Source organism: Cibotium barometz, chromosome 51 (assembly GCF_041138505.1).
Source record: "Cibotium barometz isolate CiBa-2024 chromosome 51, ASM4113850v1, whole genome shotgun sequence".
In the NCBI taxonomy this organism is placed as follows: Eukaryota; Viridiplantae; Streptophyta; class Polypodiopsida; order Cyatheales; family Cibotiaceae; genus Cibotium; species Cibotium barometz.
This window is the reverse complement of record NC_141096.1, coordinates 39,197,783-39,222,581: the sequence shown is the minus strand read 5'-3', so window position 1 is coordinate 39,222,581 and position 24,799 is coordinate 39,197,783. Positions and strand designations below refer to the sequence as shown.

General features: G+C 40.6%; 1 pseudogene; it reads right to left on the bottom strand.

The window, feature by feature from the left end:
- Positions 1–22,234: 22,234 nt before the first annotated feature.
- LOC147609613 (zinc-finger homeodomain protein 2 pseudogene) lies at positions 22,235–24,395 on the bottom strand (annotated as a pseudogene).
- Between the last annotated feature and the right edge of the window lie 404 nt (positions 24,396–24,799).

The following is a 24,799-nucleotide window of genomic DNA, read 5'->3' as shown; positions in this document are numbered from 1 at the left end:
CATTATAGAAACTGTATTTGTGAACTGTTTGTAAATGACTCTTTTATGTTAAGAATGTTGGGAAGGCATTTTGACTGTCTTGAGAATGTGGTCGTGGAGACCTACCTGATAAAGTTGCAAACAACAGCTGACGGAGAGTCAACAGAGGATGTCTCGCGTAGCAAGGTCGGCCGAGGTCTTGACCAGCCTCGGTTTGATTTAAATGGTGAGCTTCCGGTACGGTGGATGAGGGACCAAGGAAGCGGCCTATGAGTGAAGCACTAGGTGACCTCCTGCGAAGGATCCTAGAGGGTGCTGACGATATGGTGCTCGGGTTTTGGGTCGCCGAAGATACCCACACGTGATCGTGGAAGATATTGGAACAAGGAGTAACAGTTGTTTTCTGAAACCGAGTATGAATCTGGTTGATTGACCTTGCTGGTCCTCACCATAGCTCTCTTATATGGATTTGTTGGTTGATCTTGCTGATCTTCAATGAGGATTCCATCTTGATTTTTATATGTGAATATATTGCTGGTTACTATGAGATGATGTAGGTACAAAGTTCTATACTACTGCATATGCAAAAGGGGACCATATTTGCTTATCAAATGCACTTGAGTCTTTTAGTGAGGAAATGTATGAAGGAGATTGGTTGCTTATTGGTCAATACTTGAGTACTTTGACAAGACAGGAAAATTGGTCTGACTCAGAATTTAAGAGGATCCACAGAAAGGCATATGGGTATTTTCTAAAGGATGGGTACCTGTGGAAGCATCCTAAGCAGAGGAATGCTATGCCACAGAGAGTCGTATGTGATAAAGAGACTCAAAGGGAGCTCATGAAAGAATTCCATGAGAGTCTCTGGGCTGGACATCGAAGTGTGTGGGCCACCTTTACTAAAACAAAGGAAAGATATTGGTGGAAAGGAATGTACAAGGATATTTTCCAATATGTAGAAACATGCATGGTATGTCAAATGTACTCAAATGTGCGACATCGTGATGGCTTGCAACCAACCTACCCACCTGCCATGCATTACAAATGGGTAGTGGATCTAGTTACAATGCCTTTGGGAATTTGGCAGATGCGGTACATAGCACTTGCAAGAGAAGATTTGACAAATCAGGCAGAAGGGCGTGCTCTTAGAACAAAGAGTACGGAAATAGTATGCAAATTTCTCTTGGAAGATGTGATTTGCCGGTATGGTTGTGTTGGAAAAATAACAGCTGACAGAGGTGAGCTAGATGTTGAAGAAGCAAGGGAATTCTTCTCTAGAATTGGCATCAAATTAGCCCTAACATGTGCTTACAACCCTGAGGGCAATGGTAAAAGTGAGCAAGGACATCCTCCAATCATTAAAGCTTTGGCTAAGTCATGCAGAGGAAGAATGCAAGAGTGGCCAAGGGTACTACCATATGCCTTATGGGCTGACCGTACAACTCATAGCTCAGTGACAGGATACATGCCTGTAGAATTAATGTATGGTCAAAAGCCAGTAATGCCAGTTGAAGAAGTAGTTCCAACTTGAAATGTATTACCCTGGGTGGAAGGATTGAACAGGGAAGACCTCCTTGCATTACGAATAAGGCAGCTGGAGAGGAGGCCTGAAGATGTAGAGCTTGCTAAAGCTCGTTTGAAAGATGCAAGGTTGAAAAATAAAGAAAGATTTGATAGAAGACACAGACTCCAGCCAAAACCTATTGAAGAAGGTGATTGGGTCCTAATGTATGATAGTAGTCTTGACAACCAGTTCTCTGTTCAAAGAAAGTTTGCAAAAAGATGGTTTGGCCCTTACATTGTCATACATGTGCATGGAAATGCCACGTATACCCTGTGTGAGCTTGATGGAACAGAGATAAAGAATCTTGTAGCAGGCAAAAGACACTGAGATAGGCTTACAGGCTATCATACCATACTTGGACAACATGTCCAAGCCATATTGTCTCTGCAGTGATTTTCTAATAATGGTGCAAAAACATGTCCTACTACCCATGTAGAATTGATTAAAATCATCATCTTTGACAACCAATGCAACACCAATAACCAGAGATAACATCATGCAATTTAGGTAAATGTGTGTACTTGCTCCTTCGGATCCCCCTCGCTTGCTTACTAATAATTGTTTAACTACCTTCACATTTTCACCATTTATACTGCTGATAAGGTATTCATTCTAAGCAGCAATACTTAAAATTCATCTCATGAGAGGATAGAAAACCCTCAAAAGGCAATGAGAAAAACATAATAATAATCAAGTAAAAAAAGGTCAAAACATTAAGAATGCTAAGTCTTAAGGCCTACCCACACTGTGTGTTTGATCACTAATATTCCACTAACCCTTTTCATCATACTAACACTCCCATCCCAAATATTCAAGAGGAGCAATGGACAAATAATCTAGCTCAAAGTGCTCTACTTCTATGATGGGATAACATTCAATGTCACATTAAGAGAAGGGGGATATATTACATGCTTTATATGTAATCCTTTGGAGCTTAAGAGTTATAAGGCCAATAACCTCAAGGCAAGAAATCCTTGCAAGCTTTGAGTTGAGATATAGTAAACAATATTACTCCTTGCAAGCTTTGATTTTACAAAATGATAGATGTCTATGTGCTTTCAGGTAAGGAGCTTCGATGGTGACCTAGACACTCTGGACGGAGGATGTCTTGCTTACATGAGCGCTTGAACACAATGACCTCAATGATGAACAAAGGCTACCAAACTAGTCTATATATAGTGCACAAGGGGTTCGATATGGATGTAGGTAAGACATGTCGGCCAAACCATGACTCCAAGAAACCATATCATTGGACCAAGTCATGACTTGGTCAAAAATGACCAACTGACCATACCATCTGACTAGGATATATTCAACTATGTCCGCAAGAGGCTATAAAAGAGAATCTGTAAATGAGTGAGAAGCTCTGAAAAGGTGAGAGGTATCTACTAGGAGAGAATAAAGGGTAGCATGAGAAGATTTAGGATATGTGGAGATATTTTGGGAAGAAGTGGAGAGATTCAAGCAAAAGAGGTGGAGTGAATCAAGGAGAGATCAGTGGGATTAGATGCTTGGATGTAAACTCTATAAATTGAGGCATTGTCCTAATGAGAATTTGCTGGTTTTTTATTATCCATGCCTACATTAAGCTATCAGTTAATTGCTCACTAATCACATCTTAATCATCATCTAATCTCTTTGTTAATCATGTTGATTCTTGCATTTGATCCACCATAGCTCATCACATTGCTACAAATTTAACGGGAAGGTGTGTGTATGTTCTCCTCTTAGGGACACAAGAGGACTATGGCCTTTTTGTTGTTGACTTCCATGGTTGTCGTTTTATCAAACCAATTGATTTGGCAGTGAGTGGCATCAATCCACTCTTTTCTAATGATAATCTGGCCTTGGAGTGCTCTTGCATCTATGACATGAAATCTACACTCTCATTACACATATGTCATGTGAAATTTGAATGTAAGTGTTTTCTTGTGTAAGTGTGGGTTTTCCAAGAGTTTTCCATGCCTCCAAGAATATGAGAGTGGTGTGTACCATAGGGTCTCAGTCTGGAGTCCAATCCATATTCTTGGTGGGTTTAGTTTTGGTGGAAGTTCAGGGGCGGTGAAAGACTTTCTAGTTAATGTGGGGGGTGTGAGAGTACCCTTTGTGGAAGCAGTTGGTGCAGGTAGAGGATCATATTCGAAGCACTTTTCATCCTAGAGAATCATTGTTACCTTGACCAAGGGAAGCTTGAGGGTAGTTGTGTTGTCAGCTGAGTTGATTGTATTTGTAGCATTTTGGACCAAGCTTCCTCCAAGGATGACTACCTCTTTTGTCTCACCTATGGGAACCACATAAGACTTACAAGCTAATGGGTTAGAGAGAATATGTATAGTTTGTGTAAAAGACACAAATTTTTGTATATGTTGTCCAATAGGCAATTGAATTTTGGCATGGGCACTATTAAGAGATGGTTTTCCTAGGGATACCCATGTTGGAAAAGGATTGTGCTACCTATGAGAGACAGCAAGGCACATTTTCGTTTCATATTTCTGCCAAAAGAGAAATCTAGCAAAACTTGAAGGGTGGTCATTTTGTGTTGGGGAGCTACGTTTACACTCAAGGTGCTAAGCAAGGCAAGGGACTTGTAGGGTTCATGAAGGTACTGGTCATTTGGGAGCACAAATTACGTGCCGAGTTTGCAATCTGGGATGGTATCAAGTGTAGCCAGGATTTTCATCTAGTCGTAGTCGACTAGATGGTATCAAGTGTAGCCAGGATTTTCATCTAGTCGTAGTTTGCAATCTGGGATGGTATCAAGTGTAGCCAGGATTTTCATCTAGTCGTAGTCGACTTTGTCACTATTAATAGAAGTGACCATGTATGGCACCCACGCATCATCAAAGGCTTGATGACAAGAATTTAAAAAAGAGAGGGTGGTCAAAGAGTCTTCGACAAAGGGACCTTTGGCCATGGGATGGGAGTGCCCGATATATAAATTTACTTAGAGCATTTGAGACACTTTGCGGAGGTAGACGATGTGTGTCCCAGTCATGGATCGATCCTGTTTGTTGCATGAAGGGTTTGCCTAGGATGCTTTTATAGGCGGCATTACAAAAGTTCATGACTACAAATGTGAGGTTGAAGGTCATTGTCACATAATTTTACCTTGAGGCCATGCGCTAGGCCGAAGGATTGTGTACATTTCCAGTTTGCAAGATTTATCAGCAATGTGGTGGGATCAAGGCATGGTTGGTCCCAGTTTTCCCATTAGGTTTTTATGAGGATGCTTACGCTAGCACCTACATCCAGGATGCCTCTAACCACATGTCTATTATAGGAAATGGGCAGCAAGGCTACATTTATGTCATCACCTTCAAAGTAGTGGCCCAATTCATTCACTTGAATTGTTGGTGAACCTTTGGGTTGTGGGTTGTTCGTTGCATTGATGGATTAGTTCAGGATGATGGGGCGGCTTAGATTCATCTAAAGAATTTGAGTTAGCTCTCTCCTCCACATAAGCCTATAGTCTTCATTCCATTCAATATGGAAGGTCATTCCATAAATGTGGATTTCCTTTTAACAAGGTTCCAATGGTCATTTCGATTTGTTAAGAAAGGAAGGCTGAGAGGCCGCTAGGTCATGTTGATGAGGAGCTTCCTGAGGTGCAGAGCCATGATCATAAGGTGGACCAGCAATGGTAAATGGAAGTTCAATGTTGTCCTTATTTGATGGGGGGTGGAGGTTAAGATTTGGGTGTTGTAGGAGGGTAAAATACCTCAAAAAATTGTGTGGGCTAATGAGAATGTGGGGGAGAGGGAGAGCTTCAAACCCTAGCAAGCAAACACACACACACAAGCGAGAGCAAGACACAAGAGAGAGATGGATAGCTGAATTTTCTTCTATCTTCCTTCTCTACTCAACCAACATAACATAAAGATAGGAGTACACACTATATGGGTTAGTACTCAACTACTAGAACATACAAGGGTCGGTCCATAATGTGAACTCGACTAAATGAGCTGGTGCTATAACTATGCTAGTCTCTAGTAATCCAAAATGGCTGTCACACACAGCCTGTCATCCCACTGATCCCATATCACCCATAATCTCACCAACCATGCCAGTGGTGTAGATGTGAAAGCTATCACCCAGGCGGGTCATCAATGTCCGTCTCGTAGGACTAGTTGAGCTCGATATGTCAACACTCCTCCTCGAGCTCAACTCCACACATTGCACTTCAAGTAAGCTCCTAAACCTATGGAGCTTCTCTATGCCCAATTCCTTCGTGAGAAGATGTCAGCCACTTGATCCTCTGTGCTGACATATATTAGATCTACATCTCCTGCTAGAACCTTTTTCCTCACAAAGTGATAATGCACCTCAATGTGCTTCGTTCTAGCATGATATACTGGGTTACTGGTGGCCAACTGTATGCTTGTAAGGTTACTCTCTCTAGTTTTTGATGATGTAAAGATGAAAGAGCCTCCCTTCAGTCTCTTGTAATCATCCCCCCTTTCAGAATGGAAAAAGATCTTGTTTGACCCTGTTTTGGTCTAGAGAGAGAAAATATTCTAGAGAGAGGTAATATAATTTTGAGATATTTTTGGATACAAAGTTACCCTTTAATGTTAAGACGAATTCTCCTAAAATAGAAGTTTAAAAAGAGTTTTCCAATGTGCATTAGAAGTTAATTGAAATGTGCAGTGGACACCTTAGCCTAGGGGTACCTATTTTCAGAAAATTATGGATTAAGGTCCAAAGAGCGTTCTAATGGGGGCCTATAGGATTAATCCAAGTGTTTGAATAAGAAAAATGCAAGAAGAAAAGAAAATACACCAAAAATGAGTAAATTTTCACATAAGATGAAGAGTTGACTAGTACTAGTACTAAAATGTGAATTTTGACACCTCAGGACAAAAAAATCATAAAGTGGCTATATATTTCATCTCTCATCTCTCCTCTTTCGAACTAGATCAAAAAGTGGGCATTACTAGTCTAAAACTTGTCCAAATTGGATCAAACTTAAGCTGGAATCCTCTAGATCCGAGTTGGACTTGGTCGGTGGCCTCCCTCACCTGTAAATAGAGCCCCATTTCTTTGTATTTTCATCTTAGAGTATTTCCATGCTAGTGTAATTTTCATTTTAGTGTAATTCCTTTATCTCTCTTTCTTGCCTCTCCATTGTGAAGCTTTGGTGCTTCACTGAACCTCTTCTTCTCTTGAAGATTGCCCTCTTCTCTTGGTGGCCAAGCCTCTTCCTTGAGGGCTACACAACTTATTGTAAGGTAAAGGATCAAGCACACTAAGGGTAAAGCTGAAACAATGATGTTTATTCTCTCTTTTGAAGTTAATCTTATTCCCAACCTCTCTCATGCTTGGGAAGCATTTTATTTTATCGTTTTTCTCTTAAAACCATGCCCTTCTTGATTTATGTTGTTGTTTAGATGAAGTAATGTTTATGCTTATGCTTAGGTTTATGCATAAACTAATTTTTATATTAAAAGTGAAATTTTGAGCATTCTCATTTCATAGAAAATATGGGGAAGCTATGGTAAATTTGTTATCATTAGAGAATGAATTTATGCATAATACTTTTTATGCTAAAAGTGGAATTTTGAGCATTCTCATTTCATAGAAAATGTGGGGAAGCTATGGCAAGATTTATCATTAGAAAAGGAAGGTTTATGCATAAATTAAATTTTATATTAAAAGTGGAATTTCGAGTATTCTCATTTCATAGAAAATGCGAGGAAGCTATGGCAAAATTTTTATCATTAGAAAATGAATTTATGCATAGTAAAATTTATGCTAAAGTTAGAGTTTTGAGCAGTATTCATTTGATAGAAAAATAAAGAAGGTTATGCACAAATTATCTAGATTCATTCAATTTATGAGAATTATGGAAAGGATTATAAATATAATTCATTTACATAAAAATAAGTTAGTATGTGTGCATAAATATTTTATGCTGATGAAAGAGGAATTATGGGTATAACTGATTTTTTAAATCCCATAAAGATGTATGTATAAATCTTTTATTCAAAAAGAAGAATATTGAGCATATTTTATTTTGGAAAAAATAAAATATTGAGCATATTTTATTTTGGAAGAAATGAGAAAAGAATGTGAATATATTCGTAGGAATGCATTGAGAAAACATGGAGAAATTTTAATCAGAAAGAGGAACCATGAACATATTCAACTTTTTGAATTATGAAGTATACGTCCAAATTCTCGAGAAATGGAATCTCAAATACACTCTGAACGGGAAAAGGATTTCCCAGAAAAAGACAAGAAACATGCTTAGTTCGATGAATGTAAATACTTGGGACTGACTTATTCAGATTCCTTGGCAAAGGGATCTGGAATTCTTGAAAGGATCGAGGATCCAAAAGTGAACGAAAATTTAGACTAAATTGAACTAAGTTGATAAAAAGTTGCCTTTGACTAAGCCAAGTAATGATCAAGACTTCAAAAGTTCCATCAGTATAAAAAGTAGAGTAACTGTACTCTCAACTTGGTCGATTGTAGAATAAAAATCCCGATAACTAGATCTAGGAAAGTTGATAATCAAACCCGATTCGCCCAAAGCGAAAAGAGACCATCTTGTTTGTAAAAATTGGATTGATGTGGAGTTATATGGAATGATGTGGGTTGATGTGGATTGATGTGTAAGTTGATGTGGATTGATGTGGATTGATGCAGATTGATGTGGATTGTTGTGTGGAGTGATGTGGATTGATGAGGATTGATGTGGATTGATGTGGTTGATGTGGATTGATGTGTGGATTGATGTGTGGAGTGATGAGGTTGATGCGGATTGATGTTGTGGATCGATGAGGTTGATGTGGATTGATGTGTGGAATGATGTGGGATGATGTGAATTAATGACAAATGATGTGAAATGATGTGGAGTATGGGATACATAGAACTTAGAAACTGGCAACATAAAATATTCCCTAGAAAAAGCATACAAACAAGAACCTGGATAGGAGAGAAATCATCGCCGCCACTCTCATCTGCTGTAGGACTAGATGCACACACTCCTTTCTCCTTGCTCGTTGGCTGAATTCTAAATCATTAGTTCACACGGAAATATTAAGAAATCAAAGCTGCAACAATTGAATGTAAAATCTTACTATAAGAGACCCGAACTCCCTATGTTTTTTTGCTTGTTGTCTCTTTCGTGGAGGCATGATTATTCCCTAACATTATCATAAGATTGGTGGCAAGGGGCTAAGGTCTCATTGTCTGTGGCCTTAGCAACTTGCCACCAAGGGCAAGAAAGCCCATACGCTGGCGTACGGGCTTTCTTGCCCTTGGTGGCAATAAGGAAACCATGCCCTTAGTATTTTGTGCTTGGCCAGGCATAAATTTGCAAGTAAAATTGAAACTAGACATTGAATATCCGCGTGGTTTTTGTTGCTAGTAAATAGATGAGGCAACCCACAATGAGTATGAACATCAAACTCTTCACTTACATCAACAAGAGAGAGATGTAGGTGAGGCTCCATAAGGATAGCTATACATGATGCAGGCGAGGCTCAAACCAAGCATAGGGTATTACCTCCTTCCCACCAAGGGCAAGAAAGCCCATACTTTGGCGTATGGGCTTTCTTACCCTTGGTGGGAAGGAGCTAAGACCCACACATGCACTCACCCTTCCCACAAAAACCCATCGATGCCATCTGCTAGACACGCAAACAAACAGGTGTACTCGCACTCGCAGTCTGATGGACCCCCACGCTACATACTCTAACAACCATAGCTCCTTGGTTAATTAATAAGACCTTAGTCCCTTGCCACCAAGGGCAAGAAAGCCCATACGCCAGCGTATGGGCTTTCTTCCCTTGGTGGCAAGGGGCTAAGGGGAATGCTAAGGGAAGGGGCCGCAGCTCACCTGGCAGTGCAAGATACCTTTGCGACAGTGCAGAAAACCTTCGCGGAAGAGGAAACCGCTTTTGTCGAGCAAAACTGCAGCAAACGAAGACCCTCAAGAGCTCGAGGCTTGGCGGAGGCGAAAGAAGAAGAGCAGAGCTGGAGACGACCCCGTAGTTTTGAGAATATATTATATAAAAATAAATACATTTATAAATAATACATAATATATAAATAATACATAATATATAAATAGAGATTGGTATATATTATGTATTATTTATATATGTATTTATTTTTATTTATATATTATGCATTGAAATGCTATGAATTGATTGTACAAGCGTATATTAGTGGAGATATAGTCATTAAATGCATCGTAATCATTCTTTAGTTATTTGAAAAAGACATATACTAGTGGTGCAAATATTCGGTTTTAAATGCAATCATATCTGGAAAATATCAGTACTCATATCTCGAAAAGGGAGAATGATGTTGGCCTTCTTGGCCTTCTTGATATATTTTCAGACATTTGTCAATAGCTTCATCTCGCACAAGCAGAATGGTGCACGTCATTGATATTCTTTGCTTTGGCTCTTTGAAAATTTTATCCGTCCATTTTGATTCAGAAGATGTTATTTTGACAGAGAGAGAGCTTCAAAAGTACTTCTCCTTAGGTAATAATAACTTATCAATGGAGAATCAAAGCAGTGTAGTGCCTAGGATAAAGCTAGCTAATGGTGTTTATGCATTTAAACTTACTGCAACAATGCCAAGGGAATGCACTGTGTCTACTTTATCTCTACATTCCAAGGATGTTGTACATGGTAGAGATGATGGTGGGCATATATTCTCATCAGTAAAAAATCCCTCTTTTTCCTGTTTGGGAACTCCATCAATCCTTGAACCCTGTCTATCTAGTTTAGGGACACCCATAGAAAATAAAGTTCTCGGTATCTTGTCTCTGATTAGACGATTGCCTGTTAACAACACTCTTCTCAATGCTTTAATGAATGCATCTAAAGTTAGGAAAGTTGATGAACTTCCATCACAGTACGATGGGGATATTGTTTTTGAGCTCCCTATTGCACCACAAGGTAAGCCAATGGTTGGGATGGAGCAAAGATATGATGGTCATGTGTGGGTGGAGTATAACACATGTACAAAGGAATGTTTTGATGGTGTTGTTAGGCATAGTTCTTGTGGGGGGCATCTAAGATGTTGTAATGTGGAGTGCCCTTATTATGAGCGGACGAAGGGAAGCAATCAATCTCAATGGAAGGGAAAACTTAAACAGGTGTCCAGAATTGGGTTTTTAAGTTCGGAAACCGGCACTTTAGTTTGTCGACATTGCTCTACTTTAGTGGAATGCTTGGTTGTGTGTGAGTCTTCTATTTATTATTGCTACCCTACAGATAGAACTACTACAACAAGATGTGTCATACATCAAGGTAGTCACAGGCATCCAGTGGTGGCAGTTGGGGTGTCGAAAACAAATGAGACTTTTGTGCATACTTTGGTGCAAGATTGAGCTTCCCCCATGACCTTTATGCAAAGTGTTAAAAGGTTGAGACAGGTGTAGCTCAAGATATAATTATGGACATGCTCTTTGATGACACTGATATCACTCCTGATATGGGAGATTTGGGGGTCGAGCAGCTTCTGGAAAGAGTTACACCACTTGTACAAAGAAAAAGGTTAGGTCTAAACTTTGTTTACATTTTTTTGAAACTCACATGTTGCAATGGTTGACTTTTGGTATTTGATTTTAGGATTCAGAGATCCATGGATATTGCCCGTCAAAATGTGAAGGGATCGGTTCTTGGGCTCAAAGCATTACTGGATCTTAAGGAGAAAACAAATAGGTGATACCCTTTCTTTCATAGCCTCTTATTTCCAAACTAGCTAGCAAGCAATGTGGAGCCTCATGTATTTAAGATGTCCTCTGTGGTGGGTCCTGGAAGTGGGATCCACTTGGTTAATCAAATGAGGCTGGGTGGACCATTAGCGAAACAATTTGTCCACTTTGATCATGTGCACAGGACAAGTGGCTGGACCACAATGAGTGCACATGTTTATCACCCTTTTATCAGAGAATTTCTTACAATTGCGGTAGGTGAGTTCAAGGTGGAGAATACAAATGCACAGGTTTTATTTTGGACTTTGATGAATGAAAGGTTGCAGCAATGTGGATTTGAGAGTGTAAAGTTTGCAGGTTTCATGGTTGATGAGGCACAAGCAAATTGGCTTGCAGTGCGTACTGTTTTCAATAAAGGTAAAAGGAATGTGATGATGTTCAAGGAACGCTCGTGTTCTTTTCACTGGGAAAAGAGTATGCTGCTGGAACATACATGAATTTGTATCAAATCACAATTTCAAGAAGAGCATAAGGATTTGTGTCGACGGTGGAGAGATGCACCAAGTGAAGTGTTAGCTGCATCAGCAAAGGACAAACTTGTTACATTTTGGAGTTTGGGACATGCGCATGAGACAGAGCTACATTCATTAGAGACATGGTTATCTTGGTGGGAGGTGCGGGGATTTCACTGGGCAAAATGGGTATTGACACAAGGGAGTGGAGGTCCATTTGTGCCTACGGTTAATCTCTCAGAGTCTAAGCATGCATCCATGCGAGCAGCTTTGGGATATGCTCAACAAGTTAGCTTGTTCTCTGCTTCAGTTTTGGCAGACCTTGCCATGTCAGTCTTGCAAAGTGCCCATTATAAGGCCTACTTGATAGGAAGACATGAGGGGTCTGGGCTGGGTTTAAATCAAATTAAGAAAAGATTTATGTCCGAAGATGAAGGGGTTCGAGCAAAAAAAATCTTGTGGACCTTGGATCAACAGTGTTGGAGGAACAAGATATTGTTGCTCCAGATGTTTAGAGGAGGACAGTCCTGAAAAGTGTGATGCGCAAGAGAAGAAAAATGGATGCAAAAATTATACTTGATACAGATAGTCATCGGCGAGAATATGAGAACGTTACTATTCATGTTCCAAGACCAAAAGGGGGTGCTTCATGCATTCATGGGACCCCAAAAGAGAGTGAGGTTGATGTGATGCCGGTGTACTAGGGAGCTCGTGCGAGTCCCATAAGTTGCTATAGCCCTCTCCCTCTCTCTATGTCGTGCTACTGTAAGATGTCTCTATCTGTAAACCCAAAATCTATAATCAGTAATGGTACGTGCCTGCCACTCTACGCGTTTAAGTTCCTCTGTTGTTGTAAGGACATGCTACTCATGAGAAGAAGCATTGTTGCTAGCACCATCACCAGAGGTGCCACGAGGACCAGCACCACCCACATGCTGCTCATGATGAGAAGAAGCATTGCTGCTAGCACCATCACCCGAGGTGCCATGAGGACCAGCACCACCCACATGCTCATATGCTGTGATGTGGCTCTCATGAAGGACTCTCTGGTATACATCAAACTCGTGCGCACTCCACTCAATCTCTGGTGGCACCTCAGGCTCCTGATCTCTGTCATCAGTGGCATCGAGTCCCAAGTCAGTAGTAGTTGAGGTAAAATCAAGAGGCCTACTAGTCCTAGCATCTACTTGAGTGAAGGCCTGGGTGAAGATCATCAATGCCCAAAACTACATTTGTCGCTAGGTCGACGTGTGCGCAACAAGAGGGACATGCTGGAAGCACAGCTGGTCAGCAAACGAGATCCAATAATAACAGATTACAATAATCATTGGTCCATCATACAATATCTTCCACGACATATGCATGGGTGTCCTAGGCGCTCCTCAGTCTCCGAGCCTATGCAAAAAGTAAAGCATAAAATTAATTGATTAGTCTCTCTCATTAGGTATTACTTAAAAAAAATATAACTTATGACCTTAATTATAACTCTTTTACGTACAAGAGAAACTAACCTGCTGGATGTCAGATTCTCTCCCATCCATGCCTCTACAGTAGTTGCCTCTGCCATCCGCAATGTAGCTCTAAGGTAGTCAATCTCTCCGTAATTGCCTCTATCAACTCCTCACTGAGTCTCTCAATGGTAGGTGTGGGACCCTATGTGACACAATCAACCATGCCGCTCATCTAAAAATATAGAAAAGTATAAATAGACATGTAAATAAATGACTAAAAAAACTTAAGTAATAAATGTATAAATACCTCGACATATGTCGTCAATATATCGATCGTGAGAACAAGCACACCACGTGCTGGATTCTTTTCATGGTACTCCATACGTCAATGCACAACATGGGTGCCAAGAGCCTCGACTGTCAACATAGGCACAAATGTCGGATCTGTAGGAGCTAGGAGGCCACCTACCCTAGTCCTAGAGACAGCCTTGGCCAGCACCACCACTAGCCCGATGGCTAGTCTAATCCACCTCCTCCCCTAAGAAAAACTCTGCGTATAATTGCTTTGCGAAGTATATGGGAATCTGGCGGTTGTTTGGCATCCTCCCATATGCGGCAACATATCGACTATAGATATGTGCCACCATACGAGAGGATGTGAACATCGTGAAATAGTAAGGGGCTCGCCCACCCCCTTTGCCCGCCCCCAGGCCTCATCCCACAGCTATCGAGGAAAAGATCTAAGTAGTCTCCATCCCTAATCGGACCAAGATCGCAGACCTGACGATATGTCAGGCCATGTGACACAGGAGCAGTGCGATGGTGGGCTATCCACTCATCTACATAAACAATATCGTGAAGGCTACTAAGGGGGATGATAACATCGCCTCCAAGTCTGCCATGATATGTAATGTAGATGGTGTGTCTCTAGCACTCCTATGGATAGCCGCTAACTCGCGGTCTATCTCCACGATGAGGTCCACAATAGACGAGCGGTCCTCCTCGTGGCCCTCCTCGCGTGACTCCATACTAAAACCTAAGCCTAACACAAAGGTCCAATGTGAAAGGTCCAATGCTTAGTGCTAAAGTAGCACTAATGAAGCTATAAAATAATGCTAATGGGCCCAGTAATGCTAATCCAAATCAAGAGAGCAAGGAGAATGAAAATCACTTGTGAAAATGAGGCAAAAAAAACAAATCCGATTTTATAACCTTGAATGAGGTTCAGTGGCATCATGCACTTTAGGGTTTGCAAGATGTATGCTCCGGATTTTAGGGTTAGTGAGACAAACGGCCAAGATACGCACATAATTTTAGGGTTGGTGAAGGATCCACGGCTGTGATTTGAATGTAATATCTCGTCCGAGGTACATGGACGGCTTAGATTTTAAGTAATTACCACGATCGAGGTATGTTTGACGGTTTAGATTCATTTAATACCTCGATCCAGATATTTAAATAGCTGGGATCACATCGTCAAATGTGCACGAATGGACGGTCAGATTTTGTAGATAGGTGAGTTCTCAAGTCGTATCGGTCTTAGAATGAATTGAAAATGAGTATCATTCCTTTACTTATGAAAATCATGTATAATTGAAAAATGATTGTGAGTGTCAGAACAATGCAGTGTAATGCCTCACTTGAGAACATCCACCCTAAGTCTCGTTGTACTATCTTGTGTTATACAAGCTCAGTATAGTGGGAATTGAGAACCCGATGGGAAATCGCCAGCCCATACTCACATTTTTAATGAAAATAGACTAGATTCGCGAGCTTTAAAAAACACTTTTTAGTGTTTCCTACATATCTGTGCAAATATAAACCTTATATATTGTTGGGGGTCATCCAACCATCGGTCAGCACCTAGCCTTGCTTCTAGTTTTGCCACCTTGTATATTCATTGAGGGTTGTTGCAAGATCAGGGTGTCTAGTTTATGCTGGTTGGGACAATGCTTGGAGACAAAGTTTGGAGGGGGAGGAAGGTACTTCAAATGAGATCAAGAAACTAATAAAAAAATATACATGCACTCAAATTAACCCAATATAACTTAAATTAATATAAATTAGTCTAATTAATCAAACTTTATCAAAAATATGATGAAACTATTAAAAAATGATCTCTCCATACTTAGAGTGATCCAGTTTTTTTTTCCATACATGCACCAGTACAAGTACACCAGTCCCTAATGGTTACATCAAAAATGTAATTTTACTAATTCGATTTATTAGTATTTGTTGACCTTGTTAAAGCCTGGAAGAATTAAGAAAAAGAGATCATTAAAAATCCAACCATTGGATTTGCAATTTTGACTACCCACCACATTCTACTAATGTCTCGCTATCTACCATTCTTTTGATCTAAAAGATTGATAAAAGATTGAGCATTTTAAGTGGTAGTTATTGTGGGTACAAAAAATGGCATATATTATAATACTTCAAAGACCTTGAAATATTTAAAGAAAATAGACAAACAGCTTAAATGTTTCTCAAAAAATCAAGTTAAGCTCTATATTATGTGAAGATATAAGGTCCGAAGTGGGAATCTCATATGAGTTTATATGTAAAAGATATTAGCATTTTATGGAATAAGTCCTAATTTGGGATAGGGTGTATACATTGGCCTTGTACCTAAAGAAATGAGGACTTTCGACTATCTAATGCTTAATTAGATTATGCAACTGTCTTCCCAACTTTGTATGTGATGTTTGTTGAAAAAGAATTCCTTGGTTAGCTAAGAGAGATTAGCCACTAAAGGTAAACAAATGCCTGTTTTTTTACTGTTTGGAGGGTGCCTGAGTGGAAAACATTGGGCACCTTGATCCTGCAACAACCAGCAACAACAACTTTCTTGTAACAACCTTGTAACTGGTACCCGGTCATATGTAAAAGGGAAAAGTGGAACTATCTAGGATACAGGCAAAGAGAGAGTAGGGAGTGTCAAACTATGGGCTGTTGCATCATACTTTGGGCTAAGCCTTCACTTTGATTTACAGTTATTGTTGGTATGATTCTCCCTTCTCTGTAGTGTACAAGTCTATTTCATTCCTAGTTTGTGTTAGTGCTTTCTTTCTAGATATGTCTTCTCAGTGGAACTTGAGTTCAACGTCATTCATCTCTAGATGTGACTCCTATCTAGAACTAGAGTTACGAGCCATGTCAAGAATCTCATCATATGCAGGAACTGATCTCTGCGTTGTTGCAAGTCACAACTAACTCCCTTACCATGGGTAGATTAGCGGTGCAACGCGCTGACTAGGTGGTTTGGAACCACTCAAGTAGTGGGTCTCAACTAGACACTCAGACTTTTGGTGATCTTGCTGGGAACTTGTACTCGAGTTAGGAGAGTAGAGAGATAGAGACTAGTGCAGGTTAAGTCGTGCACAGTCAGTACAGTAAACTAGTTAAAAGAAGCATAAAAGAAAGCACACACTAACTAGTTTCAGGAATTCCAACTAGAGATTCATAAGAGCATAATGGAGTAGGCATGGAGAACGAAGGAAGCTCAAATAGGGAAATGTATTGCCATTGTAAACATGATGAAGCTATAGAACAAGAAGCACTATTGCACCATCCACTGCGCCGACCAAGAAGATTAACAAACGGGGCAACTGGAAAGACTAATTTTGGAACAATTAAAGAATCAAGAAGATCACAAGGAACCAGATAAGATTCCATAGCAACATGACAGACTAATTTCGAAACCACTGAGGAATTAGGAAGAAGACCATCAAGAACCACCAAACAAGAGGCACGAAGATTAGGAAGGGAAAGAATTGGCAGCTATAGGTAGGATGTCTCTCAAATATCCAAAATTTAAAGGCAAGAGTGAGAAGGACCTGGATGCCCACATCTTCACATTTAAAACCACGTTCCAGGTAAATAGAGCTCCGTTGGAGCAAAAGACGGAGTATTTTGTACAACGTTGGGTAGCAAAGCCACCAATTGGTATGCCTAGTACGGTCTGGAGCACTTCCAGACATTTGAGGAGCCAAAAAAGGCTTTCTTGAAAAGATCCACAAAAGACAAGACCATACTGGAAGTCCTAGAAAGGATGCAGAGGATGACACATAAAAGGAGCCAATAGAAGACTACACTGCCAAATTTAGAGTAATGTTGATGCACCTAGACTAGCTCAATCGTCTCGTTTGAACCACACTAAGCCAGTGGCTTGTGAGAGGACTGAGGGAGCACCTCCGGATACGATCTAGAAGCCCTGACCTTCGAACAAGTGGTGGCAAGAGGCATCAGAGATGATGAAGGAGTCCTCATCAAGAAAACAAACAAAGACTCCAAGAAGAAAAAGAAGGACTAGAGGAAGAAACCTCAGAATCTGATTTTGGAGAAGATACCTCACAATCAGAACCCAGCCAATACTCGAATGCCGATGAGCGGAAGCCCTAGAAAAAGAAAGGTAGGAAGCATGCAAAGAAAGTTTAGGAAGAACTAAGGACCTCCCTAGTCAAGATTGCTGTGGAGGACACACAGGATCCGGACGACTCAGACCAGATTTCTGATGCACGAGGTGCAATAATCAAGGGCACACAAAAGAGGAGTGCCAATTAAGAGGCACATAGCACGTGTGCACCATCTATGGAAGGGAAAATAACTCTACAAATATGTGTTACTATACATACGAAACATGAACCCAAGGGTAGTGGAACCTCAAATCAACATACCATATGAAAGAGGAGGTGGAAGATTTGGGGGAGTGAGAAGATTCGGTCCAAGGGGAGTCTGCTTCTATTGCGCCATATTTCAGTGCCATCAGCAAGAAATGTAGGAAACAAGGCCAACTAGGGAGGCAAACATGACAAGAAATGATGCGGTTGTGAATATGGTGAAAATAGACAATGAGGCAAGGAAAGAACAGGAGAACATAAGAAGTTATGGCAGTGATAAGATCTCAAGGACTTGTCAAAATGCAGACAGGCACAAATGCCGAGAGGGAACTAAAAAAGGAAACTTGAACAGTGAGCAGGAGGGCAGTAAAAGGTTTGAGAATAGATCACCAAGTTAGTCCACAGCGCATAAGGAGTGGTGAGGCGATGTAGGAAAGCCCACCCCTAGGAGAGTATCTTGTGAAAAGCAAGAATAGGAAAAACCTAATCAACAAAAAGGAAGAGCTTAGTGCGAGAAAGAAGCCGATGCCAAACCACCAATTGGGCCCAAGTACAGCCTAGAAGAAACAGAAGCATTTGGACAGAAGAAGAAAGGGAAGGAAATATGGAGGGAATCTAGATAGGAATACTGATAAGAGGAATTCAGGGACAGGAAAAAGTAGAAAAGGAGAAAGAAAGAAGGATGTATAGAAGTGCAGGCATGCCATCTAATGAGGAGAAAAGCAATAAGCAATATGACTTGTGGGAGAATCTCAACAAGATGAAATTGAATATCACTCTAGATCAAATGCTAAAACTAGTTCCCAACTATAGACAGAAGCTGTTGCTTATAGGCCATAGTACCAAATGAAAAACTCGCACATATGCATTTGCAGGAACGGAATGTGGAAACAGTTTAGGACTGTGATACGTCTGTTCTACAAGTAACCATCAAGATTAGAGGTGAGACAGTGACGAGTCATTCTAGATGGAGGGTCAGGGGGTAAACATAATATTGGATAGCCTGGTTAAAAAGCTAGGGATCACTGACATGCAGCCTTCTCCTTTCCAGATTTGCATGGTTGACCAGAGAAGAGTCTGACTTGTCGGGATAATCAGGGGAGAACAAATAGAGGTGGCAAGATGTAGCCACAATGTTGTGTTCATTTTTCTCAAGATGACCAAGAGAGCAGGTGCATATCCCATGCTCCTAGGAAGGCCTTGGCTCAGGAGTGGAAGAATAAAGCATAACTGGGAGATGGACGAGATCATGATTATAAGAGGAAAAAATAAAGTCTACATCTTAGTGGCAAGAAAGGACGGGCTAAACGCGAGAATTTGAGCAATGCAAGCAAAAGGCCTGGACTACCTAGAAGGGGTAGAAGATGTTGAAGAAAAGTAAATCTTGAAGGAGAATCTAGATCTACTATCCATGTTTGAAGTAGACATAGAGAGGATTGTGTAGAGGTATGATCCATAGATCTACTATCCATGTTTGAAGTAGACATAGAGAGGATTGTGTAGAGGTATGATCCATCGATCTTGGTAGCTTATCCTGAAGTGAGTCAATAAGGAAATCAGTTGTTAAGAGGAAGAGGACGCTTTTGATAATGCAGAAGAGCTACAGGCAGAACAACAGGAAAAGGCCATGGTGGCTCTAAAATAGGAGGAAGCCGAGCTTAGGAAAAGGAATATCATAGTTTAAGAAGATGCGCTCAAGGAGGTGAACCTAGGGGATGATCAGAATCCAAGACAATCAGGATTAGTGTCAAACTGAATCAGGAATTTAGAGAGAGGCTCTTGGAATTGCCTAATTCATACAAGGATGTTTTTTCTTATAACGATTCTGACATGAAGGGGATTGATCCCAATTTCTACTAGCATAAAATTAGCCTGAAATAATACTACAAAACAAATTGAGGGTTTAGGAGCAAAACTAGCAGCGCTTTTATAACTAGACGGGTATAGAGATGTCAGGACCATTTCATTGCTAAACACGCTGCTATTCTCGCTGTAATGGCCTTGGTGCTAAGCAACATAAGTAGCAACGCTGTTTTGCTGCTCTGCAATGTAATATTGCTACTAGGCGATGATATTTAGTTGCTCCGCAGTGTAATATCGTTTCTGGGGCAGCAGTGATATTTTGCTGCTAATAAGCAACGGAAGTACTATAGAGTAAAAAAAAGTTGGGGCAGATTGGGAAGTCTGCATAGGACTCCCAATTCTGGCCCAACTCTTTATTTCTAATGTAGATACAATAAAACTAACACAACTTCATGTCCTACTCATCGTCATGGACAAGTGTAATGTAAATAAAACTTGACAAATACAAAAAAAAGACAATTGCAATTCATGGTTTTAGGAATGTCGAAATTCAATTACAATACTAGGTGGAATTACATAAGTATATGATTCCAAAAAGCTCCTATACAAAATAAAGCATAAGAAAAAACTATGGAGCTAATTCTACATCTCATGCATTGCGATTATTATTGTTCCTTGCAGCTCCACCCCCTTTGCTTCTCATGTTTCCATTGCTTCTTGCTTGGACATTTGCACCACCGTTTCTAGTTGCATGATCCTAAAACATAAAAAAAACTATCACAAGTGAAAATCAATTTTGCAAAAACAAAGAGGTTTAGGGTTCAGGAATGTACTTACTTGCCATGCTTGCCAAGCATATCCTCTAGTAATAACAATATGTCCTTCGTCTCTTGTACCCTTTCAAATAGAGCTCCAAACCCCATTGTAATGCAAAATCATATTCATCTTGCGTAGGGGGGCGGTCCACTACTTCAAGCTATAGACATAGAAACAAATGAAAATTTTAGAAAGTTGTTATTTAAGATAAGATACAATTTGAGGCTAATATATACTTACAAATATTGTTGGGATATCGACTCCTCCTTCACGTAACATTGCGCTACAAATAATTTGCCGTCTATCTAAGAAAAAACATAAATACTTAAAACACCAGACAATCGATTATATTGAGGGCAACTCCGCCCCATCTTGCTCCTCCAAAGGGATGGACTCCTTCAACCCCACATGATGATCTTTTGCTAAAGATGGAATAGCTCGAGCAAAACACCAAGCTAACCACCCTAGGAAGAGGCCTCTCAAAATCCAAAAGGAGCGGGTCGACATGCAAAACCTACAAATAGAGCCTTGTAGCTCTATGTATGCGTGCATAGCTCTATGCATTGCTTTATGCTCTATGCATATTTCTCTTTCTACAAACCGAACAAATTTATTGAAGTAGACTAAGGAGTGCTTTTGAAACTGTTACAAGGCTTACAAGGAGGAAGATGTTGAGGCCACAATTCAAAACTTTGCCGAACAAGTCTATAAAGAACTAGAAAAGCCTGAGAATACTTAGGGGTGGACTATTGCTCACATGTATCATTTATTTGGGATTAGAAGCCCTCTAGCAATTGCCATCCATGGAGCGACCCCAGCTGAGAAAGGTAGACCTCTACTCATACCTCATAAAAGCACAACTAGAAGGAAACCGACAAACGACAATTATGGAAGATTTGTATCATTTCCATGTGTGCCTTGAAACCTTAGATTTATTCCACAAGGTAATTTTTCATTTAGAAAGAGGGGAATATAAGAATGACTTTCGTGTGATGGTTGGATGTATGATGTGAAACCCTAGAGATAAGTTTAGGACATTTTCAAAAAGTCTTGGTGTAACAAGGTCTTCCATGTTTACTGGTTGTCCAAGCTTGTTAGGAACTTGGCCAAGCCTTTCCCATCTAAATTGGCACAGTAGCCATTACAATTAGCATGGCGACATCGTGGGAAAAAAAAAAAAGAGGAGGTGAACCGTGAGTGTGAAACTAGAGCGGCACTTGGTACGCGCTAGAATATTTTCCGCTGAACAAAATAAAATAAAACTGCGAACCACGCAGAGTACTCGTAACAGTAAGAGATCTGCTGTGCATGCGCATGTGCAGAATGTGGACAACCTGTCTTTGCTGTACTGTTACCAAGTTGGCTAACAAGCACGCGTGTTAGCGTGTACAGTTTACAGTGTACACCAACCAACCAACCATACACAGTTTCCCAAAAAGGGTTTGCAAATTTCAGCTTTATCAATCCATACCATAATCTAACCGAAGGTTAACATGATACACACATGCCATAATACATTCGATCACATCGCTACGTAGTACATCGAATAATTAACGGAAACTCTCATCATAAACAACTCCATTGAATATTCTTGTCGCGTGATCATGAATAGAAATTACACGCAAAGCTTGAGCCCACTCAAGAAAAGTAAATCTGTCAGCTTATCTCACCTTTGCTTGACAAGGCATTCTGCTAAAACAAGGTTAAGGCAAATAATTAGTTTCCTACAGAATGCAGCTCATCATGGGACAACAGTCTCCGCCAGCCAAGAGAAAGGAGAATAGGCAGTGAAAATAAAATCTGATTCGGTGTTAGAAGTCCTTCATAATCATATAATTACAGTTATGTTACATTTTACAGACAGAAATCATATACCGAGACTGAACATCTACCTTGAACTGACAAGATAGTTAAACTCTCTATGAAAACCATCAGATTTTCAAAGTAAGAAGCCTTTGAAGCAGGAGCCAGTATTGAGGGACGCACCAAGGCTACTACTGCTTAGAGAGGAAAATCTAGAGCTGGAATTGGTTATGCAGGGGGCTAACTCTCAATATTCCAAGATTGGAGCAATTTAAATACTACAACACACATTATTAACCTTTGGAAACCAGCTTTGGGAAGTTCTTTCCAAAAGGATATGTAAAAGCATGGATTTAGTAAACATTAGGGAGTGTAGATGTTAAAAAAGAGATCTTAAGCATGAGGTTAAAGAAGTCTGAACACAAGAAAAGTGGTTGAAGCAGGGCGAATTTTGAACAAGAGCTTAATATATAGTTAAAGGAGGATAAAAACTTGGAGAAGAGGGTTTATAATTGCAAGGGTTGGAGAAAAGTTACATGAGACGGGTTAAATGATGTAGACACTGGACCCTAGATCTAAATGTGGCTAGGCTTAATTAGGAAGGTGGGGAATTATGACTTTATCTCATTTTCACCCATGCTGATGCATCCATCTGTAAGCTTCTTGTTGCCAAGGGTATTTTTGTTGTTATGCATCCATACTTTGAGTACATGTCTCTTCACACCAATGTCAGCACAAAATTGTTGGACAGCACCCTCATCATGCTTCTGGATCCTCCAGCCAAGCTTCTCTGCAAATTCACACATCTGCTCCTTCTGCCCCATCGTGAACTTGGTCCTGAACCTCTTCTTGAGAGGGGACTGTGGAGACAGCAGCCCTGCATCATACTCATCGGAGTCTCGAGAACTGAAGGCCATGATCATCTGCGATGGCGGAAGTGGGCGCCCAGCCATTGGATGAAGCTGCTGTAGGCCTGCAGGCAGACGTAATGGGAGAGGGATATGGGGGGGAAGAGATGGGAAAAGGGGTTCAATCATCCTTTTCCTATCACTTGGACCATATCTACAGTCACATAATGCAGATAGCTCACCTTCTACTTCTCTTCTATGGAAGTTTCTGTGGCAATTGCAAGCTGCACATCTTAAAGCTTCTAGGGTACCTTCCTCTCCACTTGGCATGAACTCTCCACACCCATCATTGGCATGGCCTCCAAGGCTAGCCGCATGGTTTTTTAAGCATTCTCTATATCTAACCGGCTTTGTGGAAGAAGGAACCCTTAGATCATCACTGGCACCTGAAGGGCCTCCAGATATACCACCCCCTCCAGCTCCTCCTCCTCCTCTTGATGTTTCTGCTGTCAACCCATTGTCTCCATGGCCGCCTGCGCTTGTACTTGTAGTGATAATCTTCACCTTGGTTATGCTTGATGCTGCACCTTCATGCATGTTGCTAGGCTGCATGAAACTGTTTGTTGAAGATATAGCCAAAGAAGCCATATTGTCATGAGCTCCTTCATGTCCCCTTATGTCCATTTTGAAATCACAACAATCCTCGGTGTTGTAAAGAAAAAGCAAAGGATAAATTTATCACGTCCAGAATCCCCTCATGGTCCTGTCACACTCTCCGATCTAACTGCTAGCCTATAGGAAGTAGCAGGTTTGCAGAAGCTTTTCTGAACGCTGATATAACTGATGGAGAGAGAACTCCGATAGCATACATCGATCTCTTTCAGTATTATACTCTGGGTGTCTCTCCGGGAAAGGTAATGAGTAGTTGGGAGTGGTAAGACAATCGAATTTCAGGGTGGATAAGAACTTCCCAAAGAAGAAATATCAGCAAGGAGAGAAGAGTCTAACTTAGTACATGAGAGCCACAACGCAAAGGGGGGCAGCTCGGGAGCCACCACGCATGGCGTACCCCGAGAGGGCTTGGCAAGTGCGCGCTAATTAGTTCAGAAGATTAGAGATAAGAGAGACATTAATTATTAGTATACAAAACACAGAGACCTAATTAATGGGACTTTGTGAGCAAAGCTAGCATGCCAGAGATGCAGGAGCCTAACCCAAATGCCCATATTAAGAACAGATAGAGGTGGAAAAGCAAGTCAAATAAGGGATTTGGAGGTAGACTCTCTGTGAGAATGAAGAGATTCGATTAGGTTGAGAGCAAGAGTTGATAGAAAAAAAAGGCAAAAAGAAAAAAACTTGGAGAGCTCAAGGAGCGCATGACTATGGTATGTAAACGAGGAGACAAAAGGCTAATCAAGAAGCACGCATGATTATCGTATTTAAACAAGGAGTCAAAATGCTAATCTATTAAAGCTAAGATTAGGCCATGAGGCGAAAGCCTCAAGGCGAAATTTTAAAAAAAAATGAAAAAGAAACCTAAGGTCAGCTTATGGGTAGTGGGGGACACTCACGAGAGAGAGAAAAAAAGAGAGGGAGAGAGAAAGGTGAGTTGATAGAAGAGGGTTGATTGCCTGCTTATGGGGTAGTGGGGGACACTCACGAGAGAGAGAAAGAGAGAGAGAGAGAGAGAAAGGTGAGTTGATAGAAGAGGGTTGATTGCCTACC